The following is a 12988-nucleotide window of genomic DNA, read 5'->3' as shown; positions in this document are numbered from 1 at the left end:
GTAATGTTGGATGCATTTAACAATCCATTCAGACTCTGAGAAATCATGTTGACTTGCTGAGTCAACATTTTATTCAGAGTCAATATGGCATTCAAAGCATCAATTTTAAGAACTCCCTTCCTTTTAGGTGTCCCCTTACTCACAGGATTCCTTTCAGAAGTGTACATGAACTGGTTATTTGCAACCATGTCAATGAGTACCTGAGCTTCTGCAGGTGTTTTCTTTAAGTGAGTAGATCCACCTGCAGAATGGTCCAATGACATCTTAGACAATTCACACAGACCATCATAGAATATATCCAGGATGGTCCATTCTGAAAGCATGTCAGAAGGACACTTTTTGGTCAATTGCTTGTATCTTTCCCAAGCTTCATAGAGGGATTCACCTTCATTTTGTCTGAAGGTTTGAACATCCACTCTAAGCTTGCTCAGCTTTTAAGGAGGAAAGAACTTGGCTAGCAAAGCCGTGACCAGCTTATCCTAAGAGTTCAGGCTATCTTTAGGATGAGAGTCCAACCATACTCTAGCTCTGTCTCTTACAGCAAAAGGGAAAAGCATAAACCTGTAGACCTCGGGATCAACCCCATTGGTCTTAACAGTATCACAGATCTGCAAGAATTCAGTTAAGAACTGAAAAGGATCTTCTGATGAAAGTCTATAAAACTTGCAATTCTGTTGCATCAGGGAAACTAATTGAGGCTTTAGTTCAAAGTTGTTTGCTCCAATGGCAGGAATTGAGATGCTTCTTCCATGTAAGTTGGAATTTAGTGCAGTAAGGACACCAAGCATCTTCCTTGCATTGTTGTTGGGTTCGGCTGCCATATCTTTTTCCTGTTTGAAAATTTCAGTTGGGTCCTCTTCAGAGTGTTGTGCTTTAGCTGCTCTTAGCTTCCTCTTCAAGGTCCTTTCAGGTTCAGGATCAGCTTCAACAAGAATGCCTTTTTCCTTGTTCCTGCTCATATGAGAGAGAAGAAAACAAAGAAAGTATGGAATCCTCTATGTCATATTATAGAGATTCCTTTATGTGAGTAGAAGAAGTTAAGAATAGGAGAATTCGAACACAGAGAGGAAGAGGGGGTTCGAATTTTAAGATGAATAGAAGTGTTAGCAAATGAATAAATAAATGGAAAAAGATGAGAGAGAGAGAGAGAGAGGGAATTCGAATATTAACTAAAAGAGAAGAAAAATATTTTTGTTTTTATTTTAATTATTAGTTAAAATTCGAAAATTAAGAGAAGAAATAAAATTAAAATTAAAATTTGAAACAATTAGTTAATTAAAAAGAATTTTGAAAAAGGGGTGAGGGATTTTCAAAAATTAGAGAGAGAAAAGTAGTTAGGTAGTTTTGAAAAAGATAAGAAACAAACAAAAAGTCAATTAGTTAGTTGAAAAAGATTTGAAAATCAATTTTAGAAAGATAAAAAGTTAGAAAAGATTTTGAAATTAATTTTGAAAAAGATATGATTTGAAAAGATATGTTTGAAAAGATATGATTGAAATTTATTTTTAAAAAGATTTGATTTTTTAAAATTAAAATTGATTACTTGACTAACAAAAAACTAAAAGATATGATTCTATAATTTAAAGATTGAACCTTTCTTAACAAGAAAGTAACAAAATTAAAATTTTTGAATCAATCACATTAATTGTTAGTAAAGTTTTTGAAAATTATGAAATAAAATTAAGAAAAAGATTTTGAAAATCAATTTAAAAGAAATTTTCGAAAATATAAAAGAAGAATGAAAAAGATTTGATTTTTGAAAAAAAGTTTTGACAAGATAAGATTTTTAAAATTGAAATCTTGACTTGACTAACAAGAAACAACTTATTCTAAAAATTTTTGACTAAGTCAACCCAAAGATTTCGAAATTTATGAGAGAATTAAGGGAAAGATATATTTTTATTTTTTGAATTTTTAATGAGAGAGAAAAACAAATAAATGACTCAAAACATGAAAATTATGAATCAAAACACATAATGCATGCAACAACACTATGAATATCAAGATGAACACCAAGAACAATTTGAAGGTCATGATGAACATCAAGAACTTATTTTTGAAAAATTTTCAAGAAAAGAAAACATGCAAGACACCAAACTTAGAAAATTTTCATGTTTAGACACTATGAATGCAAGAATGCATATGAAAAACAACAAAAGACACAAAACAAGAAAATATAAAGATCAAACAAGAAGACTTACCAAGAACAACTTGAAGATCATGAAGAACTAACACCATGCATGAATTTTTCGAAAATTTTTAGAAAAATTAAAAAGATGCAATTGACACCAAACTTAAAAATTGACTCTAGACTCAAACAAGAAACACAAAATATTTTTGGTTTTTATGATTTTATTAATTTTTTTGGTTTTTTTTTTTTGAAAATTATTTATCTGGAAAACAAAAACAAAGAAAAATTTTTGAAAGATTTTTGAAAACTTTTGAAAAGAAAATTACCTAATCTGAGCAACAAGATGAACCGTCAGTTGTCCAAACTCAATAATCCCCGGCAACGGCGCCAAAAACTTGGTGCACGAAATTGTGATCTCTAACAATGGTACTCAACTTGGTATGCACGTTTATAATCTTAGCACTTTCTTCACAACCTCGCATCACTAACTAGCAAGTGCACTGGGTCGTCCAAGTAATAAACCTTACGTGAGTAAGGTCGATCCCACGGAGACTGTTGGTATGGAGCAAGCTATGGTCACCTTGTAAATCTCAGTCAGGCGGATTCAAATGGTTATAATGGTTTTCGAATATAAAGATAAATAAAGCATGAAATAAAGATAAAGATACTTATGTAACTCATTGGTGGGAATTTCAGATAAGCATATGAAGGTGCTGTATAGCTCTTTAAAGGTCTGCTTTCTGGCTGTCTCCATCCAATCGTGCATATTCCTTTCCATTGCAAGCTGTATGTTGAGGGATCACCGTTGTCAATGGCTACCGTCCATCCTCTCAGTGAAAATGGTCCAGTGCTCTGTCACAGCACGGCTAATCATCTGTCGGTTCTCGATCATGCTGGAATAGGATCCATTGATCCTTTTGCATCTGTCACTATGCCCAACACTCGCGAGTTTGAAGCTCGTCACAGTCATTCAATCCCTGAATCCTACTTGAAATACCACAGACAAGGTTTAGACTTTCCGGATTCTCAAGAATGCTACCAATGGATTCTAGCTTATACCACGAAGATTCTGGTTAAGGAACCCAAGAGATACTCATTCTAGCTTGTTTACTTGTAGAACGTAAGTGGTTGTCAGGCACGCGTTCATAGGTGAGAATGATGATGAGTGTCACATAATCATCACATTCATTAGGTTCTTAGGCACGAATGGATATCTTAGAATAGAAATAAATGAGAGTTGAATAGAAAAACAGAGTACTTTGCATTAATTCTTGAGGTACAGCAGAGCTCCACACCTTAATCTATGGTGTGTAGAAATTCCACCGTTGAATATACATAAGTGATGGTCGTCTAGGCATGGCCGAATGGCCAGCCCCCAAAATATGATCAAGAGATCAAAAGATGATCAAAAGATGCAAATACAATAGTAAAAAGTTCTATTTATACTAAACTAGTTACTAGGATTTACAGAAATAAGTCTAAGTGCAGAAATCCACTTCCGGGGCCCACTTTGATGTGTGCTTGGGCTGAGCTTGAATTTTACACGTGCAAAGGCTTCTCTTGGAGTTAAACGCCAAGTTGTAACGTGTTTTTGGCGTTTAACTCTATTTGTGACGTGTTTCCGGCATTTTACTCCAGAATACAGCATGGAACTGGCGTTGAACGCCAGTTTGCATCGTCTAAACTTGAATAAAGTATTGACTATTATATATTTCTGGAAAGCCCTAGATGTATACTTTCCAACGCATTTGAGAGCGTGCCATTTGGAGTTCTGTAGCTCCAGAAAATCTATTTCGAGTGGTGGGAGGTTAGAATGCAACAGCATCAGCAGTCCTTTGTCAGCCTCCTATCAGATTTTTGCTCAGGTCCCTCAATTTCAGCCAGAAAATACCTGAAATCATAGAAAAACACACAAACTCATAGTAAAGTCCAGAAATGTAAATTTTGCATAAAAGCTAATAAAAACATCCCTAAAAGTGGCTAGATCCTACTAAAAACTACCTAAAAACAAAGCAAAAAAGCGTATAAATTATCCGCTCATCAAAGATGTTCGAATAACATAAATTAATCCCCTTAAATACTAAACTAATGACTAGTAAGGGTAAAATAGTCTTTTTAGTGCTAAAATCCAATTCTGGGGCCCACTTGGTGAGTGTTTGGGCTGAGCTTTGATGAGATCCACGTGTTATGAGGTCTCTAGGGTGTGAAACGCTGGTTAGGGTGTCCTTTTTGGAAGTTTGGACGCTGGGCTCTGCTCTTTAGGCGTTGGACGCCTGGAAAGGAATAGGAAGCTGGCGTTGGACGCCAGTTTTGAGCCTTCTAATCCAAAGCATAGTATGGTCTATTATACATTGCTGGAAATCTCTGGAAGTGTGCTTTCCATAGCCATTGAGAACGCTCCATTTGGACTTTTGTAGCTCCAGAAAAGCTCTTCCGAATGCAAGGAGGTCAGATCCGAACAACATCTGCAGTGCTTTCTTTGTCTCTGAATCAGACTTTTGCTCCAGCTCCTTAATTTCAGCCAGAAAATACCTGAAATTGTAAAAAAACTCATAGTAGAATCCGAAAATGTGAATTTAACACTAAAACCTATAAAAAATTATTAAAAACTAAACAAAACATACTAAAAACTATATGAAAATGATACCAAAAAGCGTATAAAATATCCGCTCATCACAACACCAAACTTAGACTGTTACTTGTCCCCAAGCAACTAAAAGTACAGTAGTTAATAAAAAAAATTAAGGCGCAATAAATAAATCTCTAAGTTTCTAATGAAGCTTAGTTACAATTAGATGAGCGAGACTTAGTGGCTTTTCGCTTCTGAACAGTCTTGGCTTGAAACTTAGAAATGTTGGTCTCTTTAGAAACTCAGAATCTAGATATATTATTGACTCTCCTAGTTTAGTTCTTTTTTATTCTTGAACACAGCTTTCAGATTCTTGGCCGTGACCCTAAGCACTTTGTTTTCCAGTATTACCACCGGATACATAAATGCCATAGACACTTTAACTGGGTGAACCCTTTTAGATTGTGACTCAGCTTTGCTAGAGTCCCCTGATAGATGTGTCCAGAGTTCTTAAGCACACTCTTTTTGCTTTGGATCATGACTTTAACCGCTCAATCTCAAGCTTTTCACATGACACCTTCACGCCACAATCACATGGTTAGGGATAGCTTGGTTTAGCCGCTTAGGCCAAGATTTTATTCCTTTGGGCCATCCTATCCACTAATGCTCAAAGCCTTGGATCCTTTTACCCTTGCCTTTTGGTTTAAAGGGTTATTGGCTCTTTCAATATGCCCTCCTTTTCCTGCATTTTTGGGCAATAATGGATTTTTCTGCTTTTTATTTTTTTTCTTTTTGCCATTTTTTCTTTCTTTTTCGCACGCATAATAATTTTTTTTCTTTTGCAACATGCTCTTTCTTTTTTTTTTTTGCTCCTTTTTCTTCCTTCAAGAATCAATTTTTGGATTTTTCAGATTATCAATAATACTTTTCCTTTTTCCTTATTCTTTCAAGAGCCAACATTTTAAAATTACAACTTCAAATATGCATTGTTTATTCATACATTCGAAAAGCAAAAGCAATGCCACCACACCAAAATAATTAAACTATTATTTTAAACTTGAAATTTATGTATCTCTCAATTCTTTTTCAAATAAAATTTTCTTTTAAGCAAGGTGAGAGATATATAGAACACTTTACATCTTTAAGACATCAATGCAAATGATTATGCAACTAGAACAAGAGAACAAACAAAACATAACAGAAAATAGAAAAAATAATAAAAGGAAAGGAAGTAAAAGAAATCGAGTCTACCTCTAATGGTGGCGGCTAGTGCTCCTCCTTAAGGATCCAATGTGATGCTGGATCTCTTCTATGTCATTCCTTTGCATTTGTTGTTCTTTCTTTATAGCCCATTGGTTCCTCTTTAATGGCTCTTTGATCTTCTCTTATTTCATTGAGGGTGATGGAGTGCTCTTGATACTCTTCCCTCAATTGCTCCATATTAGTTCTTAGTTCTCCAAGAGAAGTCTGTCATTGATCCCAATAGCTTTGAGGAGGAAAATACATATTAGAGACTGCAGAGTGGAGGAATCAATCATACACTTCTCATTATTCACACTTTAGTCTAGATGTAGTTTTCTAGAGAGATAGGCTCTCTCCTCTCTCTAGGTTTTAGGTTTTTAGGTTTATTTCTTCTCAATTTCAGAATTCTACCTTGCTTCAATTTAGGTTTCTTCTACTTTAATTGTTCTAGTACTTTGGTTTATTTATTTCTCTTGTTGATTTGTTTATTTCACTAATTAGGTTTATGAACTTTATGTTAGATTCAATTTCTTATTAATGCAATTTGAGGTATTTCATATTTATTGCTTCTCTCTTCATTTGTTATCTGTTGTCTTGCAATTGGGTATCTTAGATTTTATTATCTCTTATTATTTTTCTATATTTTTATTTTGTGCCTTCTAAGTGTTTGACAAAATGCTTGGTTGGATTTTAAATTAGATTTTTATGTTATTAGCTTAGATTGAGTAATTAGAGACCCTTGAATTGTCAAAGTCTCTTGTTGGTTGGTGATTGAAACTTGCTAGTTGGCTTGAGATTCACTAACTCTAGTCTTCGTCTAGGACTTGTGAACTTAAGTTAACTTTACTCACTTGACTTTCATTCATTGTTAGAGGTTAACCAAGTGAAAGCAAAAGGCAATTACCATCACAAGTGACTATGATAATAGGGATAGGAATTCTAATCATCAATCCTTGCTAGGACTTTTCTTAATTATTAGTTTATCTTCTTGTCATTTACATTCCTTGTTCAACAATTAAAAACCCAAAAAGATACAATCTCATAACCAATTATAAGTACACTTTCCTGCGATTCCTTGAGAGACGACCCGAGGTTTAAATAATTCGGTTCATTTTTATTGGATTTGTTACTTGTGACAAACAATTTTTTGTATGAAAGGATTTTAGTTGGTTTAGAAACCATACTTGTAACGAGAATTTATTTGTGAAATTCTAAACCGTCAAAAATTCATTCATCAAAATGGCGCCGTTGCCGGGGAATTGCAAACGGGTGCCTTATTATTGGTTATTGTAAATATGTGCTTTTTGCTTATTTATTAGTTTTAGGACTTTGTTGCTTATTTTTATTAGCTTTTGTTTTTAGTTACTTCTATGAATTCTCACCCCTTTGGCTATGAGTTTGGTTCAAATTATGTTGTAGGGAATGGAAGCTGCAATGAAAACATGCATCAAGGATGGGACAATCAAAGGTGGGAGGAGCCTCACGCTTATGATCAACCATTTTGGCAACAACTTCCACCAACGTACTATGAGTAAGAGCCATTCCATGGTGCATATGAAGACAATACGTATGGTGGACCTCCTTGTAGTTACCAACAAGCCCCCACCATATGCCTATGAACCCCCTTCTCAACATAGTTTTGAACCACCGTACTCACAAGCCCCATTTCACCAAACACCCCCGTATAACCCCAACCAATATCCACCGTACTAGCCACCCTATGAGCCATATATAGAACCACACCCATTCCAACACAATTACTCCCAATAACCACCACCTCAATATACACCACCTCCATATCCCTATCAAGATGAACCACCTTCCTATCAAGAACCCTTTCTTCCAAACGATGAAGCCTCATATCCACTCCAATCTCCAATGAACGACACCCTTGGTGCTTTTCTTCAAGGACAAGAAGAGATAAAAAGGGAGGTACTAGAATTTACGGCTACATTGGCCGAGATAGTAAATCGATTAGCCTTCCGATGTTTGAGCACTCAAGAAAATCCCATGGCCACATGTGGAGAATCAAATGAAGAGCCCAGCATGAAGGAGAGTTTTGAAACTCTAGTAGAAAAGGAGGAATATTGCTTTGTGTTAGAACAATTGGAGGAACCTATGGTTGTTAAAGAAGAGGAAGAGGTGGTTGAAGACTTAGGAGATGCAGAACCTCCATGGGAATCTAGAGTGGAAGAAAACCCCTCCAAGAAGATTGAATTTGATGTTAAGGAGGAGAGTGCACAACATCCAAAACAATTGTTGAATGAAGACTTGGAAGGAATGAAGCAAGAGTTGAGTACCCTTGGTGATGAAGATCATGCATCAAACATTCTTAGTGGTGAATCCTTTGAACTTGAAGAACCTTCTCCCGATGAGATAGAAAGCAATGCAGAGGTAGATTTCTCTCATCCTCCCATTTATGATTTAAGTGATGGAGAAGAGTTAGATGAAATTGATGAACAAAGGATTGAAATTGAAAAAGTTTGCAAAGAGGTGGAAGAATTCAAAGAAGAGCACAAGGGAGTAGAGCTTGCAAAGACATTAGAAACACCTCTCCCAAAGCCATTACCATCCAATACAACATTCAAGTGGGTAAAATTATTATCCTTAACCTTTACTTCCCCACTTGAATATCAGTTACTTGAGACGGATAGTCAACTTAGATCTCTTTTTCGCTTTAAGAGTAAGGGGAGATGGGTAGTGGTTAGAGTTGTCATGCAAGGTTCAATACGGTTGCATGCTCCAAGTTGAAGTGCAAGGATTGGTGTAGAGCTCGATTGAATGGGTCTATGAAGTTGTTTGGATGTCTTAATGAGAATTCAGATTGCTTGCCACACGGTTGGAACAATAATGATCAACAAGAAGACGGGTGTAAAAGCAAGGTTTGGGACCCCGGAATTCATTCCAACAATCAACACTCTTGGGGCCTTGTCACTTCCTTTAACTTACTTGAAGGCTTTATGTGCCTAGTTTGGGATCCCAGAGGATATTGGAATTCTAAACATTGGTGGGGATTCAAAGAAGAGTTCAAGCATAAGCCACCCTGACAATAAGCTCACCAAATGTCCAACTTAAGGACGTTGAACAAAAGTGCTAGCTAGGAGGCAAACCACCACGGTATGAACTTCCCTTTTTATTATTTTTATTTTATTTATATTAGTGTCAACTTACAGTTTTGCATATTTAAGTTTAATTTTCTATATTAAAAAAAAAAGCGCCCACACGTGAGCGCCTATGCCGCGTACGCGTCATGTGTAGGTGCGTAAAAATAAAAAATAGGCAGAGAGTTACAATGGAACTGTGCAGAAAGGGTACCTTGCGCACAAGCCAACCCACGCGTACGCGTGGTCGACGCGTGCGTGTCACTGGTATTTTAGTCAACCCACGCATAAGCATCAGCGATGCATACGTGTGGGATGAAAATCGGCGCAATTCGGTAATTGGACAGAGAGTTGGGCTGGAGGTGTGCTGCAATCGTGCGTCTAGCATGACAAGTGGTCACGCGTACGCGTGACTGATGCTTACGCGTCACTCGTGATTTTGCTAACCCACGAGTACGCGTGGGCGACGCTTACGCGTCGTTTTGCTGATTCCATTCTTCTACTATTTTCTCTCCTTTCTTATTCTTTCCTCTTCCTTCCTTACTTTCTTCTGCTTTACCTTCTCCTCCCTATTCTCTTTCATTTTCTTTTACTCATTGCATTTACATACTGTCATTCATTACATTTTAAATTTGTGCATGTTTTCATTTTCTTTTCTAAGTTGCCAATTTTCCATTGGTGTTAAATGTTCTTATTCAACTGTTGCATCTTTTCTTGCATTATTTTGGTACTTCGTGACTTGTTTTATATTTTTGGGTATTATTATTCATAGGTCAATGCTACTTTTTATGACACTTCTATCCCTTTTGCATTGACATAAATTTATATTGTCTTTCATGACCCATTCTCTCTCCCTCATTGTTGAAATTCTTGCACTATTAATATGCCCTTTACTTCTATTGCTTCCTCACTTACATGTCGTAGCTACCATGTAGTCGAGAACCTCCTTATTATTTGGCATTAACCCACCCATATTTTATTTATTTTTATATCTTTGTTTGTGGGTTATTCTTCTTCCTTTTTCTCTTCTTTCAGGATGGCCACCAAGAAGGAAACTAGAATACTTCTAAATAGAGCAAACAAGTCCTGCCGTATACTCTTTGGAGAAAGTGCATCAGTTGTAGCAACCCGAGGACTGTGTAATCTTTAAGTATGGGGAGGTCGATACCGACTTCTGTGGGTTAGTTACTTTCTTTTCAACACCAATTTTTATTCTTCTTTATAGTTAGTGGTTGCATTTGCATGTTTGATTGCATGTTTGTTAGACTTTGTGCATATTTTACTACTACTTGGTTGAAGTGATATTTTCTTTTTCAAGACACTATTTTATATCATTTCACTAATTTAAATCAAAATTTTTGTTAAACTTGTTTTGAAGATTTTTAATTTGGAACATGGTTTTAGAGCTCGAACACACAAAACCAGTGAGATTTTGAGCCTACTTGATTGGTTGCCTTTTATCAACCAATGTTTTATTTTGGTGTGTGTTGTCCTTTCTAAAATAGTGATCTATATCTTGCTTGATTCTATATTTCCATGGTTTAATGTATGCATACACTTATATGATTGAGGCCTTGTTTCACTATAGCTCACATATCCATATGGCCTTACCCTATCATTACCCTTGCAACCCCATATTGAGCCTATATTACCCCTTTTGTTCTTTATTATAGCACATCATTAAATCTAGGTGTAAAACAATAATTGTCCCTAATCTGAATGTTTGATTAGCTTAGACTAGTGAGGTGCACATGAATTAAGTGTGAGGAAATTGAATTGGGAGAATACATGTTTAGGAGATTGGGTACTTTATATGCTTATATGAAATTGTGAAAACAATTTGACCACTTGTTCATGCAACATAAATCATATGCATTAATTCACTGAAAAGAAAAAAAAGAAAAAAATGAGAAATAAGAAAAAGAAAAAAAAAAGGAGCAAATAAATAAAAAGGGGACAAAATGCCCCAATGAAAATAAGTGAACTAATGCATATGACTTGTACTTATAAGATATCAAGGTGCATGAATTTGTGGAAAAATACTTAATGGATGGCTAGGTTTTGCATTGTAATGTCTTGGAATGTCTTAGGTTAGGTGAGAAGTTTAGGTTGATCAAGGATTTGGAATTTAGTCCACTTAACCAAATACATTCCTACCTTGGCCTTAACCCCATTACAACCTTTGAAAAGACCTCTTGATATGTGTATTGGTGCATTAAATTGTGTTGATTGGAAGAAGAAAAGCAAGCCTTAGAGAGCAAGATTAGTAAAGAACCGAGAGACTCGACCCTCAAACACTAGAGTGATTGGAGTGTATACACTTCCAGTGAGGGTTTGATGCTCGACTCTATGTTCCCGGCTTTCATGAGCTTTCTTCTTGCAAGTTTACTTGTATCTTGTTGCGTGATTTGAATTAGTGGAATTTATTTATGTTTGTCTTGGAGAGTTTGTTTACTTTTAACCAAGTAGGCAGAAACATTTTAGCATATAGTTGCATTCATATAGATAGGTTGCATTTCATACATTCTACCATTTTGCCTTCACTCTTTATAGCTCCTCTTGAGCTTAGCATGAGGACATGCTAATGTTTAAGTGTGGGGAGATTGATAAACCGCTATTTTACGGTTTATCTTGTGCTTAATTCAGTAGATTTTATCCATTATTCTCACACTTATTCATAGAAATCGCATGTTTTACATTTTCCATCCTAATTTTATGCTATGATTGAAAACATGCTTTTTTAGCCTTAAATTTGCTATTTTTAATCCTCTCTTATTACCATTCGATGCCGTGATATGTTTGCTAAGTGTTTTCAAGGTTTATAGGGCAGGAATGGCTTAGAGAATGGAAATGAAGCATGCAAAAGAGGAAGGAATACAAGAAATTGAAGGAATTGCAAAGTTGTCGAGCCTGACCTCTTCGTATTAAATCGATCATAACTTGAGCTACAGAGGTCCGAAGGACACGGTTCCAATTGCGTTGGAAAGCTAACATCTAGGGTTTTGAAATGTTATGCAATTTGACATAGTTGCCTTGCTGTTAGGCAACGCGTACGCGTGGATGACGAAATTACTGGGGGCAATTTCTAAGATGATTTGGACCCAATTTCAAGCCCGAAAACACAGATTAGAGGCTGCAGAGTGGAGGAATCAGTCATACACTTCTCATTATTCACACTTTAGGTCCTAGATGTAGTTTTCTAGAGAGAGAGAGGCACTCTCCTCTCTCTAGGTTTTAGGTTTTTAGGTTTATTTATTCTCAATTTCAGAATTCTACCTTGCTTCAATTTAGGTTTCTTCTACTTTAATTGTTCTAGTACTTTGGTTTATTTATTTCTCTTGATGATTTGTTTATTTCCCTAATTAGGTTTATGAACTTCATGTTAGATTCAATTTCTTATTAATGCAATTTGAGGTATTTCATATTTATTGCTTCTCTCTTCATTTATTATTGTTGTCTTGCAATTGGGTATCTTACATTTTATTATCTCTTATTATTTTTCTATGTTTTTATTTTGTGCCTTCTAAGTGTTTGACAAAATTCTTGGTTGGATTTTAAATTAGCTTTTTATGTTCTTAGCTTAGATTGAGTAATTAGAGACCCTGGAATTGTCAAAGTCTCTTGTTGGTTGGTGATTGAAACTTGCTAGTTGGTTTGAGCTTCACTAACGCTAGTCTTTGACTAGGACTTGCGAACATAAGTTACCTTTACTCACTTGACTTTCTGGTGCACGAAATTGTGATCATCAATGGCACCATCAACATGGTACGCTCAATTGCAATCTCAACTCTTTATCACAACTTCGCACAACTAACCAGCAAGTGCACTGGGTCGTCCAAGTAATAAACCTTACGCGAGTAAGGGTCGATCCCACGGAGATTGTTGGTTGATGAGCGGATAATTTGTACGCTTTTTGGCATTGTTTTTGGTATGTTTTTAGTATAT

At 35.8% G+C, this 12988-nt stretch overlaps 1 non-coding gene across 1 annotated transcript; it reads left to right on the top strand.

The window, feature by feature from the left end:
* The first annotated feature begins 317 nt into the window (after positions 1–317).
* Positions 318–425, top strand: LOC130937828 (small nucleolar RNA R71). Its single transcript, XR_009069024.1, has one exon. It is a non-coding gene; the product is annotated as a small nucleolar RNA R71 (small nucleolar RNA).
* Positions 426–12988: the final 12563 nt, after the last annotated feature.

The sequence above is a fragment of the Arachis stenosperma genome, chromosome 6, assembly GCF_014773155.1.
Source record: "Arachis stenosperma cultivar V10309 chromosome 6, arast.V10309.gnm1.PFL2, whole genome shotgun sequence".
NCBI lineage: Eukaryota > Viridiplantae > Streptophyta > Magnoliopsida > Fabales > Fabaceae > Arachis > Arachis stenosperma.
Note: the sequence above shows the minus strand (reverse complement) of the source record. Positions and strands in the feature narration are given on the sequence as shown.